General features: G+C 36.9%; 1 long non-coding RNA gene and 1 pseudogene across 1 annotated transcript in view; both read right to left on the bottom strand.

The window, feature by feature from the left end:
- Positions 1-5009: 5009 nt before the first annotated feature.
- On the bottom strand, positions 5010-6020 carry LOC148117658 (uncharacterized; annotated as a pseudogene).
- A 1774-nt stretch (positions 6021-7794) lies between these two features.
- The window catches only part of LOC148117657 (uncharacterized), a 29477-nt gene continuing 13496 nt past the window's right edge, over positions 7795-23775 (bottom strand). The window contains exons 2-3 of the long non-coding RNA XR_015736800.1: positions 8052-8178; positions 7795-7857 (exon numbers count right to left, since the gene is read on the bottom strand). This is a non-coding gene — a long non-coding RNA (uncharacterized LOC148117657). The remainder of the gene's footprint in view (positions 7858-8051; positions 8179-23775) is intronic.

Below are 23775 nucleotides of genomic sequence, written 5' to 3'. Positions count from 1 at the left end.
TTCCAGTTCTTTAGAGTTATTCCACAATATTATATTTTATTTGTGGCTATTCTTAAGGGTGATGTTTTATGATATATTAATTGTAGCCATCTCCCTATTTCAAGAAAATATTCCTTATAACCACCTTCTATCTTCCATCCTGATGACCACTCACAATCTTCTGGTAACCATAATTATACCCCCAACTTATAACAGAAATTTTAAAGAAAACATACAAATGAACTCTTGTAAGATTTGACTCTTCATGCCTGTCATATTTCACTTCATGGTATCCTTCAGGCTTAAAAACATTGTTAGAATTTTTAGGTTTTCATGTTTTACAACATGTTCAGTATTACTTTATAATTGTTATTCTGCAAATTTGGAGTATTTTCTCCCATTCTTTTCTGATTCTAAAAAAGATGAGTCTTAGTTTCTAAAAGTTTAGAATTTGATTACCATTTTCTAAAGAATCATATTATGACTATATTGCATTTCTCATTCATAGTCTGTATTATATTAGTTTCTGTGTCAATCTTTTTCCTTGCTGTTGTAGAACCGTCAATGGCAGGTTCAGTCAGAAGCATAGGTGTTATACTCAGTTCCACATACTTTTCCACACAAAGAAATTCAAAATACCTCATGAGCTCCATGTCACTAGATTTTTAGATCACTCCTGACCCCAATCCAATTCTCTTTCCTGTCATTGCCATGATGTGAGTTCCTAGGTCCTTCTTCATGTGTTTTTTGCACTCTGTGATTCCTCCTGTACCTCTCATTGCTCACACACTTACCTGTGCTTTAGACAAGGCTTTCCGTGGTCTGATGAGTTTGAGGACATCCAAGTAGATAAACCAAAATTTTTAGGATGACCAGCTCATAACCATCAGGTTCCACAGCTCTATCCCCAAAGAGTCAACTGGAAGGCCATGTTATATTCCCTGGGTGCTGACCCTTGATGATTGCTACTGTTATGCAATTTATTTTGAGCTCCAGAGACCACCTTCAAGAAGCTCAATTAGACAGTATATTTAAAGCTTGCTTTTGGTGATCTTCATAATCATACACATGTCCTGCTAAGAAGCAAGCTCTCTGACAATTGTCAGTGTTTCTCATAGGAATAGGAAGCCTCATATGATTTGAATTCCAGGGAATTTCCTGACCTTACCAAAAATAAATAAAAGCTTGTAGCTCAGTGTAGGTTGTAGAACAGGATTCAGCATTCATGAATAGAATGTACTAGTGAGGGTGTTAGCTTTCCTCTACCTGAATCTCAACCAGTGTTACTTAGGAGAGGACTAGTCTACCTTCTTCTGCATAGTTGCACCTTTATAGTATACAAAATTATCTGTGATTCTTTCTAGCTGTGATCCTTGAACACTGTTAAAAAGTACTGACATTTCAATATGTTGTCCAGGAAAGTGTCTATGCCTGATATAAAGGCATCAAACTATATCTTCAGCAAGGCAGCCACTGTGATTCACAACAGCAGAAATCACCTGGACTTCTCTTGTCCAACTCATCTTGGTCCTGAATTTTCAGCTTTCTGACTTCACTGACAATGTTGGACTCATCTCAGATTGCTCCAAATCAAAATGCAGCTTGAAGAATGAAAAGTGAGAAGTTGTTCTGCTCAATAATGTGTCATTTAGTTTTTCTCACCACTGTAGTATAAATTATTTTCATCTGGAAATAGTGAATCTCAAAAGAGAAATGTCTCCATCAGATCTGAACTATAAGGAATGATTTATTATTAATGATTTAAATGGGAGCACAAAGACCACTATGCATTATGATACCCCTGGGCAGGCTAAACAAGGAAGGAGGAGCAAAGCAGTAGTCAACATTTTTCTTCTTTAGCTACTGCTGTGACTTCCTCATTGACTGGTGGCAAATGGGAAATGAAAGTCAAATAAATCCTTTCCTCCTCAAGCTGTTAAGGACATTTTGATCGATATAAACAATAGAAAACAAATGGGCACAAATAAAAATGCGATTAAAGTCATGTTTCAAGCAATTTGGCATTCATAACAGAAATGCAGAAAGAATATGAATAATTTCAATGTGTGAACACAATCATACATTGTTTACTACATGTATTAACTTTGATTACTAAACTTTGGAGTAGAGAAAGTATAAAGTATTCTAAGTATCTCATTTGAATCAAGCTGCCTTTTCACTGATCATGTTATTAATTGCTACAATATTGGGCAACATTTGAAGATTCTCCTTACCTATCCACTCTTCCAGTTACCTAGTCTTCTTTCAGGTTTGCTGACTCTCTCTCTTTCTTTTAAATTCCTCTCTTTCATTTGTTCCTTTGGTGTGTAAGTATGAAAAAAAAAAACCTTGAGATGAATTTACAATAAATAGCTGTAGTGGTTACATTGCAGTGACTGTGACAAAGATACCCATGAGAACAACTCAAGAACAGAAAGAAAACAGAGGTTTAGTAGGTCCAGTCAGAGATTATGCAAATGCAGCAACATAATTCCACTGTGGAGGACTATCTCTGAACTTCATAGTAACTCTATGCAGGGTTAGACTTGAGGTGACTGTTGAGTGCAGTTGAGTGCAGGGGTGACTTGAGGTCGCACTCTTGCTGGCAGGCTTGCCAGGCCACGTAAGGAGGAAGCATACCTCCTCTATCAGTAGAATGCCCTACCAATAGTCAGTCCTTGAGTACACAGAAGTGCTCTAGAGTTCACTCGCTATGATTAGGTTGGGCTTTGTCTCCTGATGAAGTGTTTGTATATATTATATTACAGCTAAAGTTATTTTCATAACAACAGGCTTCTTGATTAGATTAACTAGGGCAAAAAACTATTGAAATAACTTGTATCAAAGTTGATAGTTTCTGTAACTATTTCAAGTATTATGAGAACCTACCTTGGATTCTGATTTGAGAATAATTAGAGAGCACTGACTTTGCAATAAAGTATGCAGTTGTATTTTCTACCCTGCATCTTTTGTGTTCTGATTTCTGTGGAACTACCCAGAGTCATCCATAATGGAGGTAGTTAGGAAGGGACCCCAACTATTGGTGCCTGAAACAGGGACCCTGAAAGAATGTCAGATAATAAGAAAATTAATTACAGGGTAATGGGACAAGATAACTTTTCTCTTTCTGTCTATGCCTAAAAATTTGCTGGAAACTCATGGCACCCATGTATCTATATCAGACTTAGAAATGTCTTGAAACTATCAAGTTATATAATCTTTGGGTTCTCTCAGATGAGAATTAAATGGATATGGAAAATTGGAATTGGGTTCAGATAAATGTGGAGAGGAGGCTACTATATCAAGGACAGGAATGACCTTGTGGTCAGATACTGACTGACCATCTGTGTTGTACTTTTTCTGCTTTTGTATTTAAAAAATTTCTGAAATAAACCCTGGGCTGATTGGCTGCTTCAGCATGACTGGACACACCTCCCAATTCTATCCTGTCTTCTGTTTCTTCTGACTTTTCTTTGGCCTCGAGGATACCCTATCAAGGAACCCTAGCTCGCCTTGTAGGAGCTACTCCTATAGCTGACGTCCAGCTGTGCAGCTTTCTGGGAGGGGTGTCTTCATAGGGACACTGCAAATTCCAAGGGTGCTCTGAGGTGCATTAAGTACATCCTGGGAGCATCAGCAGTTGCACAGTGTAAATATAAAAAAGAAGTTAGCTGTACAGCATGAAAAACAAGTAAGGAGTAACTTGAGTATGATTGTAAAATAAGTACTAGTAAAATAAAAAGTAATATGTATGTAATTTTCAAAAAGTTAAATATAGGCCAGGAAAATAGCAAACAGCTGTTTGTATATTACTTAGAAATAGTTAAAGGTCATGGGTACTAAGGAAGGACAACAATAATTGCTTCAGTTTTTGAAATGTATAAAAGATGTGTGCTCCCAGTTTCCTCCAGAATGAAGTAAAAATCTAGAGCTTTAAAAAGTGTATGTGAATGAATGAGTGCATATTTTCTTGGTCTGTGTTTTGACCATTACTACATTGCTGTTTTATGTGACTATGTTTCCAAAATGTTAAGTGGTACCAGTACCTGTTTGTCTGTCATTACTGTATATTTTTGTGTATTTATCTTCTTTATTATCCTGAAAGAGATGAGGCAGGCAGCCTCTGCCTTTATTCTTCTGGAAATTTTTATTGAATCATTCCAGAACTTTGGGTCCCAAAAGAAAAGCTTCTCTAAGGAGAGGTGTGACACTGACCACTATCCTTCATTATACTCTGGAATGGACCACCGCCTGTGAGCAGTTCCTGCAGGGGGCAGGGGTGCATGCTCATGCTCACATTGGCACAGATCCAAATGAAAGTAACAATTGTGTGTCGGCACAACTCGAAGAGTTTTTGAAGCTTTCCAGTGAAAGAATGTCTTCACTCAAATCTCCAATCAACACATTTGAGAGAGAAGAAACCAAAAGCATAAGTACCCCTACCAGTGTGGAATGGGGCAGCTGCATACTGAATATGCATATGGCTCATATAGGCCTTTTTAAAACCAGAGTGCATCAACGGAGATTTTGAGGAGGGAATTGTTAGATTTTAATCCCTGATCCTGAACAAGATAAGAGATGGGCTGGATTTTATACTGAGGGATTGGTTACATTTGTGCTGACTTCAAGAAGGGTAGAATATGGGACTTTATCACTTGGTTGTGTTTTGAATGTGTGTTTCTTTCACTGGCACTTTTTAATGTTTGGGCTGTTTTCAGGGAGATATTGTTTCTTTATCCAGTTCTAGATTCAGAAAAAAAGTGCTTTCTTTTGGCTCTGCTTTCAGGTCCAAAGTGTGTTTCTTTGACCTGCCCTTTCTCTCACCCATAGGCACAAAAAATGGTTTTGCCCATTAGCTTGCTGGTTCAAATAAAATAAAAAGAGATATCATAGCGCTTGAAGAGATTTTTACGCTATCCATTTTTTCTAAACAATAACTGCTGTTGGTTTACTAACTATATGTGTGTTGGCTTAAGGTCTTTTAAAGTAAGTTATGAAAAGCCCTCTATTTCTTCCACAGGCCCAAATGATTAGGGTAATATGCATAAACTTTATTAGATTGATTACACACAAAATTGATTACATACTCCTGTAAGTAGTACAAAACATTAAAACACTAAATTCACTTATAGAGTTTCACTATAGTATGATTTTTCTCATAGTTTTGCAGAATACATACATTAAAGTCAAAGGGTTTTTCTGCAAGATGGTTTATTTTATGGATTTGAAGATGATTGTGACAAAGGATTTACCACAGATTCCATTCACTGTTATCTATCCAGTCTGTGTACTTTTATGAATTTGAAAATGAGTAAGATGTAAAAAGTCTATCTTAAACTGATATACATTCATAAAAATTCCCTACACTGTGTGTTATTTTATTACCATGAATAGCACCGTGGTTACCAAAGGCTTAACCACACTGACTACATTCATAGCGGTTCTCTCTCCTATGTGATCTTTTGTATATTTGAAGATGACTGTGTTTTACAAAGGCCATACCAAAATGATTACAGTCATAAGGTTTCTCTCCAGTATGTGTTCTTTTATGCAATTGAAGAATATTTTGATGGGCAAAGACCTTGCTACATTGATTACATTCATAGGGTTTCTCTCCAGAGTGTGTTCTTTTATGCAATTGAAGATTACTGTGTTGGGAAAGGCCTTATCACACTGATTACATTCAAAGCGTTTCTCTCCGGTAGGTGTTCTTTTATGCAATCGAAGACTACTGTGGTGGGCAAAGGCCTTACCACATTGATTACATTCATAGAGTTTTTCTCCAGTATGTGTGCTTTTATGCAATTGAAGATGACTGTGTTAGGCAAAGGCCTTACCACACAGATTACATTCATAGGGTTTCTCTCCAGTATGTGTTCTTTTATGCAATTGAAGACTACTGTGGTGGGCAAAGGCCTTACCAAACTGATTACTTTCATAGGGTTTTTCTCCAGTATGTGTTCTTTTATGCAATCGAAGATTACTATGTTATCAAAGGCCTTCCCACACTGATTATATTCAAAGGGTTTCTCTCCGGTATGTGTTCTTCAAAGCAATTGAAGATTAGTATGTGGTGTTAAAATCTTATAAAAATGATAACATTCATAGTGTTTCCTTCTGTCCAGTGTGTGTTCTTTTATGCAATTGAAGTTGACTGTGTTGGGGAAAGGCCTTACCACATTGATTACATTCATAGGGTTTCTCTCCAGTATGTGTTCTTTTATGCTTTTGAAGACTACTCTGGTGGGCAAAGGCCTTACCACATTTATTACATTCATAGGGTTTCTCTCCAGTATGTGTTCTTTTATGCAATTGAAGATTACGGTTCCGGGCAAAGGCCTTACCACATTGATTACATTCATAGGGTTTCTCTCCAGTATGTGTTCTTTTATGATATTGAAGACTACTGTGTTGGGCAAAGGCCTTACCACATTGATTACATTCATAGGGTTTTTCTCCGGTATGTGTTCTTTGATGACTTTGAAGATTACTGTGTTGGGCAAAGGCCTTACCACATTGATTACATTCATAGGGTTTTTCTCCAGTATGTGTTCTTTGATGACTTTGAAGATTACTGTGGTTTGAAAAGTCCTTACCACATTGATTACATTCATAGGGTTTCTCTCCAGTATGTGTTCTTTTATGCTTTTGAAGATTACTTTGCTGGGCAAAGGCCATAGCACATTGATTACCTTCAAAGTGTTTCTGTTCATTATGTGTTCTTTTATGCTTTTGAAGATCACTGTTTTCAGCAAAGGCCTTACCACACTGATTACATTCATAGGCTTTCTCTCCAGGATGTATTCTTTTATGACTTTGATGAGTTTCATAAAGAACAAAGTTTTTGTCATCTTGACTGTATTCATAGGGTTTTTCCCAGTGTATTTTCTTTTAAGCACTTGAATATGACTGTGATAAGCAAAAGCTTTTCCACACTGCTTACTTTTAGAACATTTTTGCCCTATACGTGTTTTTTCATTCTGTAGAAGGTGGGTGCCATAAGACAAGGCTTTAAAACAGTGAGTATACACTGAAAGTTTCTTCTCTCCATTTTGATTCCTTTCAATCCTGCAAGGATGTCACATTTAAAAGATTTTCCACATTCAAGACACTGTTGAACCTTATATCTATATGAATTAATTTTATAAGTTGATCTAATTCTAAAAGGAATTAGGTATTAACATTTCATAACTGTGTTTAAAATCATGTTTGCTTTTTAATTAATGGTCAGGTTGCACCTAGGAATATGAGTATAATGATACATTCCTGTTTCATGGTTTACCTTTTCACATTTACAAAAACATTTTATATTATTTTATTCACATTTTTGAAGACAACTGAATACACTGAGAGATTTACCAAGATTGCTGCATTCATAAATTTTACTATACTGTGAATCATATGTATTTGCAAAGTGAACTAGGACATTCAGAAGTATCTGCACAAACCTAGAACTCATGTGGCATTTTTGTAATGTTTATATATTAATAATGATGGTAGAAAACCATCAGTATTGTATACTTGAATCAAATTCAACAAGTATACTCTACATGGGAACTACTGCTGATCTTCTTTTTGTCCTCAAGGAGATGTATGTTAAATCTTTTCATATCCCTATGCTCATAAGCTTATATACACATAGGAAAAGAAGAATAATTCACAGATATGAAATTGAGGTATATGGATTTGTGAGTATTTAATAACCATCTATGCACTTAAAGCTGTGCTTATTTGCATTGCTGCTTTTATTTAAAAGTTCTAGAAAAAATGCAATTTCATCAGAGGAACATTGTTATCAACTTGCACATGAAAATTACCTTTCCTGTCTTCTAGAACATTGCCAATGTTCTTCAATGTTATGGTCTTCCCAAATGTAACCTGAAATCAGGACCAGAATATATGTCATATCATTTAACAATGTTCAACATTTAGCTTATTATCTTAAGTGCACCTAAGAACTATGACTGCTTTATTCACCTCATTCTTCTTTCTAAATCAAATTGCAGAACAACATCCTTAACCAAGGAAAAGTTGTTTCCATACTTTGAAACATGAAGGAAATTCAATTTTACCTATAGAAATGAGGTTCCTGTAGGTCTCCAGCATTACATCTTTATAGAGATTCTTCTGGGAAGGATTCAGCAAATCCCACTCTTCCTGAGTGAAGTTGATATACACATCATCATAGGTCACTGCCTTCTAAAATATACCACACAAGTGTAAAATGGAAAGCATGACAGTGATAAAGTTGGAAATGCATACTTCTTTCAGAATATAGACATATGATTCTGGTGTTCCTTACTCTTATTCCATGACATAGACAGTCACTTTTGAAGGAAATTGAAAAGCAAAGTAAACTCTGTCATTTCTATACTCTTTATATGGGCTATCACCTCAGAAGAGCTATGTCTAGTGATAGGAACAGACAACAAAAAAGATGAACAGTATATAGTATGCATGAGAAAATTGTATGAAGAGTTACAGACCACACAAAAAAAGAAATATGGACACACTGGGTTTATTGTGTCTTCAACCACAACACTCAGAAAACAGAGGTGGATATATTTGTCTCTAAGTTGAATGCCAATGCCAATGCAATCAGGTCCAGGACAGGTAGAAGGACACATTCAGACACGGTCTCCATTGCAAAATCTGTGAAATGGACAAATGGAACAGAAAGAACTGAAAGACATTTATTGAAGTTCTTGCAAATAATTTTGCATTCACTCCAGTTGTGTATTCATCTTCCAGCTATCTAAGTGCCATAATTTTAACTGTAATTCCAATAACATTTTGTAGAATGAAACTTCATGTATATAGCAGTTAAAATGGACAGATGAAAACACTAGAAATATAAATGTTGGTAATTAATAATCAACACAGGGCTGTTGAGAGGGCAGAGTAATTTAGAGTTCTTGCTGGTCTTGAGTGGCGGTGAGCACATATTTCAGTACTTACATGGGGATCACAAATTTCCATTGTTCCATGATCAAGAATTCTGAGATCTTTTGATCACCTTGATAACCTGGTACACATGTAATGAATATCCATGCAGACATGTAAAATTGTCATATTGATGTAAGAAAAATCAAGTCAAGAATAACAAGCCAGACGAATTTCATGTACTTGCAATTAAGTGACTCAGAATGCTCAGGCAGTATTAATGTCATAAATACATGACATCCTGGGAATCAGAGTGAAACCCTCTTTCAAATTTTAAAATTCAAGATACACATGAAGCTCAGCACAGCAGCATATACTTGACATATAAAAAACCTATATTCCAGGGCTATCACCCTATAATATAAAAATGAATAGAGCCAGAAATGATATCCCCCTTTACTTTCAGAAATTTGGAGCCACACAGTAGGGGTTACTTAGACAAGCAAATAAAATAATTAAAATAGCAGGTTGCCAAACTCTGTAAAAGCAACTGTTTCTGCTATATCTCATTTTTACTTATAGAATATAGGTAAGATATAGAATATATAGATCAAGCATATAATGATAGCAAAATCATGTCAGTATAAGTAAGAAATTGTCAAATTAATGACAAACACAAGACAGTAAATATAAATGTCAGGAAATAATTGAGGGTATTGAGACTCACCACAGACAGTGAGGAATTTCATCTAGACAGGCTTCTCCTACTAAAGATTCACAGGAAATTGAAAGAAAGTCACCAAGGAGAGGAACTTTTTCAAATACATGACCTTTTCTGGGAGGTTTTTCATTCAATAAGTACATTTTGACCCCAGCCATTATTGATTCATGGTCAACAATGGAAAAATTGCATTTAATCATTTCAAGAATAGACATTTAATGATCCTCATCTGCAATGGTCCCTACACTGTCCAAATGTGCAATGTCCCCTCTGGCACTCAGGACAATCTGTTGACAACAATATCTTATAAAACCTGAAAACACGTTACCTCTTCCTAACATCAATGGCACAAAATAACATTAACATTCCAAAAGAGAAAAATAAACACACGGTAAGGGATGATTGGACCAAGGCAAGACTGAAGCAGAGCAAGACAAACGTCAAATCCTGTAGCTCTCTGGTCAGATGTATGGGCTTCAGTTTCAAATGACTTGAAAGGCCCTATCCTTGCAACTTCTCATGCATTTTTCTCTTTAGTATCTTCCACTCACTATAACCAGCTAGGTCTCCATAAAAGTTGTGTCATAAGTTAGGTATCTTAACATCTTTGGGCTCTTAATGTAACCCAGTATGTTGTGAAATAACATATTTAACTGATATATTTATTTATGTTGTGGAACATTTGTTTTAATCCCGCAAAGAAGTGCTGCATTTGTTTAGCTGTGTGCCATTGTAATGTTTTGCCTATTTAAAATACCTAGTTGGTCTAAAAAAGAATTGAATGACCAATTGCAGGGCAAAGGAGAAGAGAATAAATGGTAGGGAAAATCTGGGAGGAATAAAGAAGAGGCAGCATAAGGAGAGAACAACAGGAGCCTTTAATCCAGCTACACAGCAAACCATGGAGTAAGAAATAAGGAGAGGAATAAAGATAAAGGCCAGGGGGGAATGTAGAGAGAACAATTAAATTAAAAACAACCTGCCTTAAAACAAGCCAAAGTAAAGTATTTATAAGAAAAAAAAAACATTCATATGTGAAATTTAATTGTGAACTGGGTGGCAGGCCCTAAAGGAACAAGGGAGTAAAAGAAACAACCAACAACACCACACCCAGCTTAAATATTCACAGCTTCATGCAGTGAACTCTCACTGTCTCCTCATTGGGCTTCTGACTCTGCCAAACACAGATGCCTGAAACAATGATAAACTGTAACCATAAACTAAATATCCATGATCCTAAATTTTGATTCTTTCTTGTTCCCAAGACCAACAACAATACTGGTGATCCTAGAAGTAGGGTTTTTTTTTTTTTAACTGCAAAGAACGGTAATGAGCTTGGACCACAAGTGTAGAAGGTTTGGAATGAAGTAGCTTCCTGAGACTGAGTCACTTTGCTCAACCATCTTTAAATTGAAGGTTTATGTGTATGGAGTCTTACCCTTAGGGCACCTTGATAAGCTTCCAGTTCAGAGCAATGGCTGTTTCTGTAATGATGAAAAACTCTTTGAAAAATCCTGCCTGTATTAACACATAAATGCCCTTTGAAACTACCTTTTTATTTTCATTTATTTCTGCCCTACTTGTTTTTTTTTTTTTTTTTTACTGTACAGCTAAGTAAGTCATCAGTGATAACCATTGATTGTCTTAAAAGAAGAGCTATTCTTCAGAATAGCTTAACTTCAGAATAAGGCTTCTTTTGACACTGAAAATGGTGGTTCAAAAGAAGACCAGAGATACTTCTAAGAAGGACCAAAAATAGTTCATTTTAACTAGGCCTGACTACTATCTGTTTCAAGGTTGTGAAATTTACTCTACAGGATTGCATTCTTTAAGTTTCATTTTATATGTATGGATGTTTGCCCAAATGTGTCTGTGTCAAGACCTGCAGAGGCAGAAGAGGGAATCAGATCCCCTCAACCTGAGTTACAGGAGTTCTAGCAACATGACCCTGCTGTCTTCAAAAACAACCATTGTTCTTAATTTCTAAGCTATCTCTTAAGCCACATTTTTATTAAAAATCTATTTTTACACATTTAAATTAAAATATATTACATCTCTTTACCCTCTTGTGTCCTCTCTATCCCTTTCCAAATAGTTCTCTTCCAATTCCTTCATTGTTAAGTATGTACTATTGAGTTTGGACAAATATGTGAATAGAATCTACTGGGTCCATTTCTATTCATTGTGTGTTGTGGTTTCAGGACTGAACATGTTCATTTAAACACACAAATACAGAGTTCATCCATGTCTGAAGCTAATTTACCCACTTGCAGTAAAATTTTACTTGTTTTTGAGCAATATGAGTCTTATCTGTCTTTGACATAAAACATTATTAAAACTATGTCATGATTATTTATTAATATTTATATATTTTGAATATTATTACGTATATGTGCACATGAAGAAAACCTATTTAAAACATAGAGTCACCCACAAACCTTTCTCTTTAACATTTGCCAATCTGGTGCCCTAAGGCCAGAAGAATGGACCAAATCTTCAGAACCTACAAATACAGGGAGGACTGTCCAATCTGATGTGTGTGCTGGGAATCAAAGATGGGTATCCAAGAAGACCAGTACTCGTGAGACAACTCTCTGAGTCCCACATATGTTATTACAATGCTGCAGGTGAAGGTGACCCACTCTTCCTTCTGTCTCTTATCACTTGAAAGATAAAGTCACCTCCGGATGGTTGGCAAAGGATCCACTGTAAAGAATGTGAATGGAATTTATATATTCCTTCTTATTTTCATTGTTAAGACAGCTCTCTTTCTATGTGAGTAAAGATATAAAGGATGGTTGAATTCAGTCTAAGTCCAGGCAAATTTCATTAGGAAAAGTTCCATAATTTGAAGTAGGCTTTCTTCTAGGACTTTTTTGAGACAGGATATGTCTACATAAACATGTATGCCAGGAATTTATTATGGGGAACAAGCTGGTCTCAAACTCTCAACTCACTGAGATTGGCCCCACCCACACTCCTGTGTACAGTGATTACAGCTGTACATCTCTAATTCCAGCTGAAACATATATTTTAAAAGACATATCATTGAATGAGAGAAAAAAAGAATAAAATGAGTTTGAAAGGGTAGCATGATTGCTTTGATGAATGTCAATAATCAGTCTAAGAGTGAGTAAGTAATAAGTCAAAGCCACAGCACAAGCATTAATAAGTTGTATTAAGCTTCTGGGTCAATTGTTTATGAAGTGGCTGCTGTGTATTTGAGAGTTTTTGGTGGGGGCAGAAACATCCATCTAAAAAAGGCACCCAATGAAATGATAGGATAAAAGTGTAGATTATTGAATCTTTTCTTTACCCTTATAATATGTTAAGCAATATGGCTATGGATAAAGACTTGGCTCTGACAGCTGGATCCACCTGATTCCTTAGCTTTCTGGGAGTCTAGCCTCATGGTTGAGGTACTGGCAGGAACCATGGTTATTGCCACAATTCTATGGAGTTTCAAGCTCCTTAGCATCACCAAGAAGCATGATGCTGACTGTACATAGACACCATTTAAGTGTTTGGTGTGGTGCTTCTTAAAAGGGCTGCAAGGTTTTTACTGCTAAATCTGAGTCAGGAAGCTTCTCTTAAATGAGAAACGCTTGCCTCTATCAAATAGAGCCCAGCTAGGAAAATGTTGATACCAAGAAATCATGCTTAACTCTGTTCTTTTGTGTCTCAAATTAATTTCCAAGCTCTCTCAGGTTTAAATTGGATTTAATTATCCATGTTGACAACATTTGTTAAAACAATACAAGTGACAAGTCTTTAAAATGTCCATGACCCTTGTCTCACAGCAAACTTCCTCTAATTTACAATCAGAAATAATAGGTAAGGAACAGTTCAAAAGTACCCGAATTACATGATCAAATATTTGTACCTGATTTCAGTCTAGGAGAAAAAGTAGCAAGAGAAGTATAAATAATAGTCCCTGAAAGGAACAGGTAAATTGATCCTAGTTCTTGATTCAAAGATATCAGAATTTTGGTTTTCAAACTCTTCTTAGTATTTTTATCTATTATGCCAAAAAAAGGAAACACATTTGTGGCGATTGGGAATATCCATATGTCCTTTCCATAGAAGACATATAGTTTTACCTGAAATTTCCTTTGAAAATGACTGATTCTAATTAATGCAATATTACATCTGAAAACTCAGTCAGTTAAAACAATCCTCCTTTAATTCAGAATGAATATCTTAGACTATCTAGTACAACACTGGCCCCATTTCTCCTGTGCGGTTATACAAGTATAAAGACAGTTTCTATTGTATGAAATTAAACAATAAATATTACCATATTTTCACACACAAAAAAGGATATAAAGAAATGTATGTTTGGCCAGGAAATGGTGATGCATGCTTTAAACTCCTGTACCTCAGCAGAAGAAACAGGCAGATCTCTGTGAGTTTGAGAACAACCTGCTATATAGTTTGAGTCCCAGCAGAGCCTGACATACACAGAGAAACCTCCTCTTGAAAAACCCACGAAAGCCTAGTTGGCCAGAGAAGGGTGATGTACACCTTTCATCGCAGCACTCGGGAGGCAGAGACAGGTGGAGCTCTGTGAGTTTGAGGTCAACCTGGTCTACAAGAGCAAGTTCCAGGCCAGGCTCTAAAACTCCCTGAAGCCCTGTCTTGAAAAACCAAAAAAAAAAAAAAAAAACCCAACAAAAACAAAAAACAATAAGACTTCAAAGATACAGAAAACCCCTGTCTTGAGAAAATGAAAAGCAAAGAAACAAGCAATAAGTGAAGAAACTTAAAAACTGAAGTTTAAGAAATATACTCATGTTCCATTGGACCCTGAATTCTACAAGTCCCACTCTGCCCAAATATTCCATTACACCCCTGCAAACCCCTGCCACAACCTCAATGGAACTCTGAAACACAGCCTGCTACTACACAGAGGGGACCATGCAGCAGGACACACCACTCTCTAGGCTCTCCATACCAGAGCAAAATCCCAGGACACCCCCCCAGTGGCCTCAGTTTCCCTAGCTAGCTAGCATGTGAGTTTCCTGAAAGTAGGCTGCTCCAACACCTCCATCCCATCCATTGAACCTTGAAAGCTACAAGTCCCACTCTGCCCCAAGCCCTCCTATCCATGCACCCCCAACCTAAGTGGAACTCTGAAGCATAGCCTGCTATTACACAGAAAAGACCAAGGGGTGAGTGATAACCTGCCCAGGAGGACAACTTCCCTAGGAATTCCATACTGGGGCAAAACTCTGGGCTCAAACACCACCTGCTTCAGTTCATGTGACAGCCACAGGGAAGTTTCCTCCAGGAGTGCTGCTCAAACACCCCCACACCATCCATCAGACCCTGAAAGCTACAAGTCTAACTCTACCACCAAAACCCCCCATGCTACCTCCCAGCCACTTGCAACTTCAGAGGAACATTAAAACACAAGATGCAACTTCACAGGGTGGACAAAGACATGGACCCTGAAGCACAAGCTGTGACTGGACAGACTGGATCAAGAGAATGACCCAGACATGCAGACCAAAGAACAGGCTAAGAGAGAGTGCAAAGACTGACCTCAGTGGCATGGCTCTCTGAAACACCGAGTTGGCCAAGAACAGGTCACAAAGACAAAACAACCACTTCAAGGTTTGAACCAAGAGGCAAAGACAGTACCTGGTACCAACTGAAGGATGAGATGGGTAGGTGCCAATGCAAGAATTCATCCAACATCATAACACCAGAACTCATACTACAGGAAGATGTAATCATACTAACCCAGCAGAAGCAAAAAAAAAAAAAAAGATTTTCAATGTAACTTTGTGAGGATGATGCGGTTCCCAGCGTAAGTATAGGAGGATGATGAAGGAAATAAAAATTCCCTTAATGAAATCAAGGAAAAGACAAACAAAAAAATGGAAGACATCAATAAATCTCTCAAAGAAAACAAGAAAAAACAATCAAACACATGAAACAAATGACTCAAGACTTGACTGAAATAGAGGCTACAAAGGAAACAAATGAAGGGAATTCTGTATATGGAAACTCTGGGTAAACAAAAGGGACCTACAGCAGGAAGTGTAACCAACAGAATACAAGAGGTAGAAGAGAGGATCTCAGGTGCTGAAGATACTATAGAGGAAATCAAATCATTGGTCAAAGAAAACAATAATCCAACAAATACCTTACACCAAACATCCTGGAAATCTGGAACACCATGAAAAAAATTAAAACCTAAGAATAATAGGGATAGAAGAAAGAGAACAACACCAACTCAAAGGCACAGAAACTATACTCAACAAAAAAATAATAGAAAAAAACCTTTCCCAACCCAAAGAAGAATAAATCTATGAAGGTACAAGAAGCTTAGAGAACACCAAATAGACTGGACCAAAAAAAATTTCCCCAAACATATAATGATCAAAATGCAAAACATAGAGAATGAAGAAAGAATATTAAGAGCTGCAAAGGATAATGGTCAAGTACAATAAAAAGGCAGACCTTGTAAAGACAAAAAGAAAAAAAACTCTGCCTTAACCCTAACTTTATGGACTTTTAGTTTTGGAAATTATATTTAATCAAAAGGAAAACATCTGTTGGTCTAACAAATTAGTTAAGATTGAATGAAAATGATCTCTGATGAACTATTGTCTCTTTTACTCAAGAGATTTTTTTTTGAAACTAATCTTTAAGGATTTAAGTGGTCTCTATAACTTTATTCCCCAATTTAATACATATCTTGGTTTTTATTCTGAATGCAATGAACCTTTAAAGCATACAGATTGGTTTAATTTAGCAGGGATTTTTATTACCGAATGTTTACCCACACCTGTTGTTTCCTTTTTATTAGCATTTAAAAATTTAAAAGTTAATAATCTATTCTGTAACATATCTCTGTGGGCCTTAATTACCCCTTTTTGTTAACTGAGCATATATTTTAAGATGCCTGATGAAGTGTTAATCTAATTAATCTTTTTCAAGCCCAAAACAACCTATAACATGATTTAAAATCTGCTTCCTGCTACATGGCATAGAGCTGAATATGTGGATTGTGCCCTGTCTACCTGTCTAACACAATGCACACCTGAGAAATCTCTGCAAATCAGAAACTCCTTTTGTCCCCTAGAACTAAGCTTCACTGGATAACATCATTACAGCAAGTGGCACCACCAGGTTAAAAGCATTCTACTCAACGATCGCACTACCAGGTCCTAAAATATTTGTAATCTTTATAACCCAAACTGAAATTGGAATGAAATATTCAGAACTTCTAGAAACTAAACCTTCAATTTTCTAATCTCTGTTCCCACTGTACAACAAAAGCAGTGCTCAGGTGTGCATTGTGGACAAGAGATACAACCAGTATCATTTCTTTCCATTCCAGGGATGCAGAGTCACCCCTTCCCCAGTAAATCCATACACAAGGAGGCTCAGAGAAAAAGGGCCACTGCCAACATGAACCACATAGAGCACCATAACTACAGTCTGGATCATGGTACTTCCAAATCCCAGCAGAGATGACATTTCAATAGACATGCTCTGAACACCCCCACTCATTACGGGATAGCTTGTGGTTTTCTTACCACTCCCTACAGCAGAGACAGAAGAGAATCATGAAAAGAATTCACAAACTATCTGCCACTAGTACTCTGGATTCCTAACCCTTCCCAGAATCCCTCACTGGCTACAGACACTGGGACTCTCAATATTAGCAGTTCTTCTATAGGAGGATCGGAGATCAAATGACTCAGACACCACAGTCCTTCCAGTTCTGCCCTCCCAGCCCAGCAGACAGGGCCCCAGTTTAGACAGTTTATATTTAGTACACATTTTCCCACTCTCCTAAGCACATCCAGTTCCTCTTCCAAAGCACAGGGTCCTATGTGTGCACATTTCATGACACATTCACTTCGCAGTGAAGCCATCCCATTGCCTCAGAGATGGGAAATCCTGCAGATAAAGAGGTCATATTCATAAAGTAACTACTGTTGCTGAGTAACTATGATTACTTTGTAACTGTTGTTAACGAAAAACAGACCAGGAATTATAAAACAATACAGACATCTTAGGGCTTGGAGGCAGCAAGGAGAATGTAAATATGATGTAGTTGTCATCTCAAAAACTATTTTGAAAACTTAAGACAGACTTTATGGTCATGTACTCCAGACACTAGGAATTTGTATTAGAGCACATTAAAAATTTCTCATGTATTTTCTCTAAAGATCAATGTCTTAATAGAGAAAAGTCCTGTTAAGCAGGGCCACAACTTCTATTTTAGATGAACTACTGTAAATATAGAAATTAGGTTGAAAGATAAGGTCAGTCCCTTTCCCAGATTCCTGATTGCCCTGGTCTGTGAAATGCAAGCCCTAGTCAATCAGGACATTCATAAAACATATCCAATTGACTACCTGATTCCAAATAGCTAATCTCAACTAATCTTGAAGGAGGAAAGCTCTCACCCTCAGTCCAACCTCTCCCTTTCTGCACTGTGTCTCCATCAGTTTCAATAAAGTCTTCCTCCTATTGTGGTCTGAAGACAGAAGGAATTCTCCATATGCAAATCCTTTCCCTGCAACTGCATTGCATTGTCAAATACATGACTCAATAATGCATAATTTTAAAACTGTGAGGTGGTACAATCATTTTTAAAGGAATTTTGAAAGCCTAATGTACAGGACAGCAAGGTCATTGCCCTGGACAGCAGCATACCAAGGCCACCTGAGTCAACATAAGAGAACTTGTCTCAGAAACAATTTTTCTAACAGGATAGAAATACAGCTGTTCTAGAATTAATATAACTTTCGATTGAAAAATCACGTCACACACTTAGGGTGCCAACCAGTAATGCCTCCTTGAAAAGCTTGACAGAGGTTGTTTTTTGATATGGTGATATGACTGGTATCTGGTTTTAAATCAGTGGTGGCTTCTTTGTAATGGTTTGTAGCCAAATATCTGGATAATCCAGTTGAACAATGTGTGCCCTAGCATCCTAATCTCTAACAGCCCTGATTAAAACACATTTATCTTTTGGATGTTTTGGAGGCAGTCCCCCTCAGCTAAATTCTACTTTGTGAGACTGAACTCTTTCCAAGGCATTGGCAAGTCCTTTGTATCAGCAATTCAACTCGTCTATGTTGCATCTTAGAAGTGCAGTGCTACCTAACAGGTGAGATGCCTTGATAAACTCCACATAGTTAAATATAAATGGAGATTGCACGGAAGGTTAAATGCAAAGTGCTCAATATTGAGAAGATACTGGAGAAACTAGGATTCTCCAAATTTGGCATATTAAAGTTGACAAGAAAGATGTTTGTACACACAACACTCTGCTCCCAATTCTCTAAGCAGATTAAGCCCAAAGGCCAAAGTTATTCAGAGGCCTGTCTATAGGTCTAGGAATTCACAGGACTGCATGGGAATATGGTGGCAGGTTCCCACACAGATCCCAGAAGGACACAATACTGTCTTCTGCACCTCACCCTCTGCTCCTCCCCATCTGGAGACAGCATTTCCCCCGCTCACCATGTTATGGTTTCTCAGCTTGACAAAGCTCTCAGTATCATCTCCGGGCAGCAGCAACTTCACCACAACAAAGAAAACCACTGGTGCCAGCTCCTCTGCAAAATCGTGAGGGGAAGAGCCCTGCATGACTTCTGACTGGCAGGTCACCTGGAGGGCCTGATTGGCTAGTGTGACCTGAGTGAAAAGAACACCTCCCACAGGGCAGAAATGTACTTAAAGAGACAACACAGAGGTTTCTGGCTATTCCATCCACCTGAGTCAAAGATCTTTTCTTGATTGGCCAAGATAGGCATTTCAATAGCACTTGCCCATGGCTACAAAAGCAGACACCATCACAATCTTGCACTCCATAGGAACTTTCCCTTTTCCCTCCAGGAAACAACGTGGCCAGCTAGCTTGTACAGTGCACTGTGCTGTGCTAGGTGAGTGCAGGGATTCCCTGTCCCACAGGGGGAAGAATGGCCAGAATATGAACAGTTAAAGAGAATTTTGCGGTGACAAAAGGAGATGTTTATTCTGTGGTTTCAGGCTGAGGTCAGATGAACTGAAGGAACTTCGTACATGGTTTTCACAGATATTTCACACAAGAGAAAAGAGAAAATCAGGAGACACATCTCAAACAAGATGGTAGGTCTTTCCCCCATCAGAAGGCTGGATGATGGCTCCTTTGCTTTATGAGTTTTATTACTGAAACTTGAAGCAAACTCCAGGAAAATGAATAATAATAAAAAGAGTAATGTTCATGGAAATGGGTATACGTAGAGAATAATGGAGCTGGAAGGAATGTCTTCATGAGCACTATTGTTAGCCAGCACATCTTTCACCATGGTCAGGTGAATAAAATATACAACTGCGATATTCAAGATTCTCTGCATGAACAGGACAGGTAGAATGAAAGTCAACGTGTACCTAAAAAGTGGGCTTATTACAATGTCTCACAAGCTGTGTTTCAGGTTGTCTAAAAATAGGTACTTATAAATGACAATTGAAGGATCCAGTAGATTTCTTCTCAGCCTTTTAGGAAGTTGCATTCTTACACTTCCTGTTTACTTAATTAACATTATTTCGTTCCTGTAACTCTGAGGGGGTTGAAGACTACATAGTTATTATCATAGTTTACTATTTTTTTAAAATCAGACTCAGAAAAGAAAATCACTACAGTGGTATAAATTCTATAAGTTTTAAAGACATCGAAGGTTGTTTTTGATAGTAATGCTAGTTAAGATATAAAGTGAATGAGGTATAAGATTTTGGATTCACCAAAGATAGGACAGATAGTAGTGTATTTTCTCTGAATTTTCAAACAAAAATGGACTAGGCATTGTGATTTACTTATTGCCTGTATATATTATACATTGTGATTTTACTTACATAGCTTTTTTTGTATTAGTTATAAACTCTTTTTTGCTATTTTAGGAGAAAAGAAAAATTTTGGGATTTTTTTTTGTGATCTAACAAACAAAGCTTGCCTGAAGATCAGAATATGGTTCCAAACATCTAGTTGTTCATAGAATCCAGACATTGGTGGCACACACCTTTAATCCCAGAATTGGAGTGGTAGAGGCAAGTGGATCTCTGTGTGTTCTAAGCTACCCTGGGCTACATGTTATTGATCCAGTCTAAAAGCAGAACACAGTCAGGTGGTGATGCCTCACATTCTCATACCTTTAATCCCAGGATTTGGCAATCACACACACTTAATTCCAGCACAAGGAACATGGATACAAGAAGGGATATGGCTTGGTGGAGTAAGGAATATATTGTGGGAGAGGACAGAAGCCCATGGCATTTTATCTGAGTATTCATGGAGACAGGAACTTGCCCATCTTATTCTGAGGATTTGATTCACATAAAAGAACTGTATAGTGTTTGACTCCTTTATTTCTCTGATCTTTCAGTATTTATCCCAATATCTGACTGTGTCTTTTTATAATTAAGCACAATTAGACATTGTGGTACAGTGATACACAAAATAAATTTCATTAATTCATTTACTTCCAAAATTCTTACAAAACATTTTTGTATATAGTTTTAATTTTTTTATTTTATATATTTAAGAGATTAATTTATTATGTATACTGTGCCCTGCCTGCATGTTATGCCTACAAGCCAGAAGAGGGCACCATATTACTTTACAGATGGTTGTGCGCCATCATGTGATTGCTGGGAATTGAACTCAGGACCTCTGAAAGAGCAACCAGTGTTCTTAACTGCTGAGTGTTCTCCAGCCCCATGTATATTGTTTTTTTAGAGTCTAACATCATAATTAACACTTACATTTAGAGCTTTTGAATTCCCATTTTATAGCTTCAAGTTTATGAACTGAAGCATGCAAAAATACCTCTGAAAATCCATTAAGTTAGGATGATAATAGCATAAGATATCTCCATTTAGAAGGTAATGTTGAATTTCATTCAGTATGTTAAATGTATTTATTTTTATTTTATGTGCATTTATGCTTTCCATTCGTGTATATCTGTGTGATAGTGTCATACCCTTTAGAGCTATAGCTACAGACAGTTGTGAGCTTCCATGTGGGTGCTGAGAATTGAAACAAGGTCCCCTAGAAGAGCAGTCAGTACTCTAAACCACAGTACCATCTCTCCAGTCCCGTCATTCAACTACAATTCAAAGTATGGCTTTAGAACTGGAAACAGAGTTTACTTCCTTATTCTTTGGTGGGTGGACCTTTGATGGTGGTATTTCTCTTTTAAGCTTCTATTTACTTAATTTTTGAATTTTAATACACCTAAAGAACAGATGACTACAAGATAAAACTAGTAGAAAAATAACTTTCCAATAAAAAGTACCTATCATCTTGATCAAAGCAAATAACCAAATCTTATTATGGATCTAATAACTTTATAAATATTTCATCAGAAATAGTACTCAACCCTATGCGTCACTGTTTCCCATATTATTTCTTATTATACTATGAAAGACTATTGTCTTCAAATGTATATAATGTGATATCAAAGTATTTGCTAAAAATGATTCAAATGTGTAGTTGCAGTATGAATAGAAAAAATTAGGAACTAAAAGTTTAAAATTTTAATTGAATGAAAAATCACACTATATTAGTCAGGGTCCTCTAGAGTCCACAGAAATTATGGATTAAATCCTTCTCCATTTGTCCATGCATCTATCCCTCTATCTATCTATGTTTCTTTCTATCTATCTATCTATCTATCTATCTATCTATCTATCTATCTATCTATCTATGTTTCTATCGATCTTTCTGTCGATTGATCAATCTATTTATCCCTCTATCTATCTATCTATCTATCTATCTATCTATCTATCTATCTATCTATACCTCTATCTATCTATCTATCTATCTATCTATCTATCTATCTATCTATTATCTATTCCTCTATCTATCTATCTATCTATCTATCTATCTATCTATCTATTGATCAATCAATTGATCGATCTTTTTATCTATGTGTGTTTACTGGGAATTTATTGGAATAGCTTCAAGACTGCAGTCCAAAATGGCTGTCAGTGAAAGAAAAGTTCAAGAGGTATATCCAGGGGAAGAATATACATCCCAATCCACATGGAGCAACCTATTTTGTAGAGCTATGGGAACATTTGTCTTCAGAAAAGTCAATGTCATTTCTGTGGAAACCTTGTAAAGCCATGATTCTTCCCTTTGAAATGGGATTTATGCGAAAAACATCTCAGCAGTGTGACTTCTTCAGGACCATGGGGTGACCTTGCTTCATTTCCCCACACCAGAAGGCCTTAGAGCAATAATATTCATTCTTTGTTCTAACAGTCAAATTTACATAGAGTCAATCCCACAAAACTACCCACTAAGAGATGACATAGAATTTCTACAGAACATAGATCCTGAGCAGGAAGGCAGCATGCCCCACGTTTGCTAACAAACAAATCTGGGCATCCCCAAAGATGGTATTCACCAAAAAGATTAGATGAGGAAAATGGGTGAATTCAGGCATGTTTGTTGCAAGAAGAGGGCTGCTTGTTCTTTCCGCCTAGCTTAGACCTGAAGCTGTATTAATTAAAACACTGTTTGGCCCATCAGATCTAACTTTTTATTGTATGAGAAATTTTGTGAGAAAATTTGTGTTTCCAGTCTTTGCTTCTTATGGTGGCTAGTGAATCATGGAGAAAATTTCAATACCCCTGATACTGGGTACAGTTATTAGTCAGATTCTATCTGTACTGGTAATGGAAACAGGATGCTCTGAAAAAATATTCAGTGCTCTTACTGGCTGAAGTATTTTCCACTCTAAGTTTTCTATTCTTGATTATGTTTCCTGTCCAAGGATGTCTAGTCAGGGTCAGAAACTTAATGTTGATTAAAAAGTAGATTTCTCCTCTATTTGACAGAATTAGTCTTAGGAAGGGAACAGCTCCCTAACAGTTTATCCAATGGAAAGTAATCATTCCATTAGTCTTACATACAGAACAAACTAAAATGGAAGCAGTGAATTGTATTATTTCAGCATATGTATTCACCCACACTTAACAAGGATGAGTTGGAAGGGATTTGTGGCAGGGAAGAAATGTACAAATAAAGCCAAAAAGTGATGTAATTTCTTTCAATTAACATTTTTGAGGCTTAATTTGAAATTAAAAAGAGCAGCTAGATAGATGACTCAGCAATTAGAGCACTGGGTGCTTTTACAGAGGATGCTGATTCCTTTCCTGGACCCTGCATGCTAGCTCAC

Source organism: Myodes glareolus, chromosome 27 (assembly GCF_982192425.1).
Source record: "Myodes glareolus chromosome 27, mMyoGla1.1, whole genome shotgun sequence".
Lineage (NCBI taxonomy): Eukaryota > Metazoa > Chordata > Mammalia > Rodentia > Cricetidae > Myodes > Myodes glareolus.
Note: the sequence above shows the minus strand (reverse complement) of the source record. Positions and strands in the feature narration are given on the sequence as shown.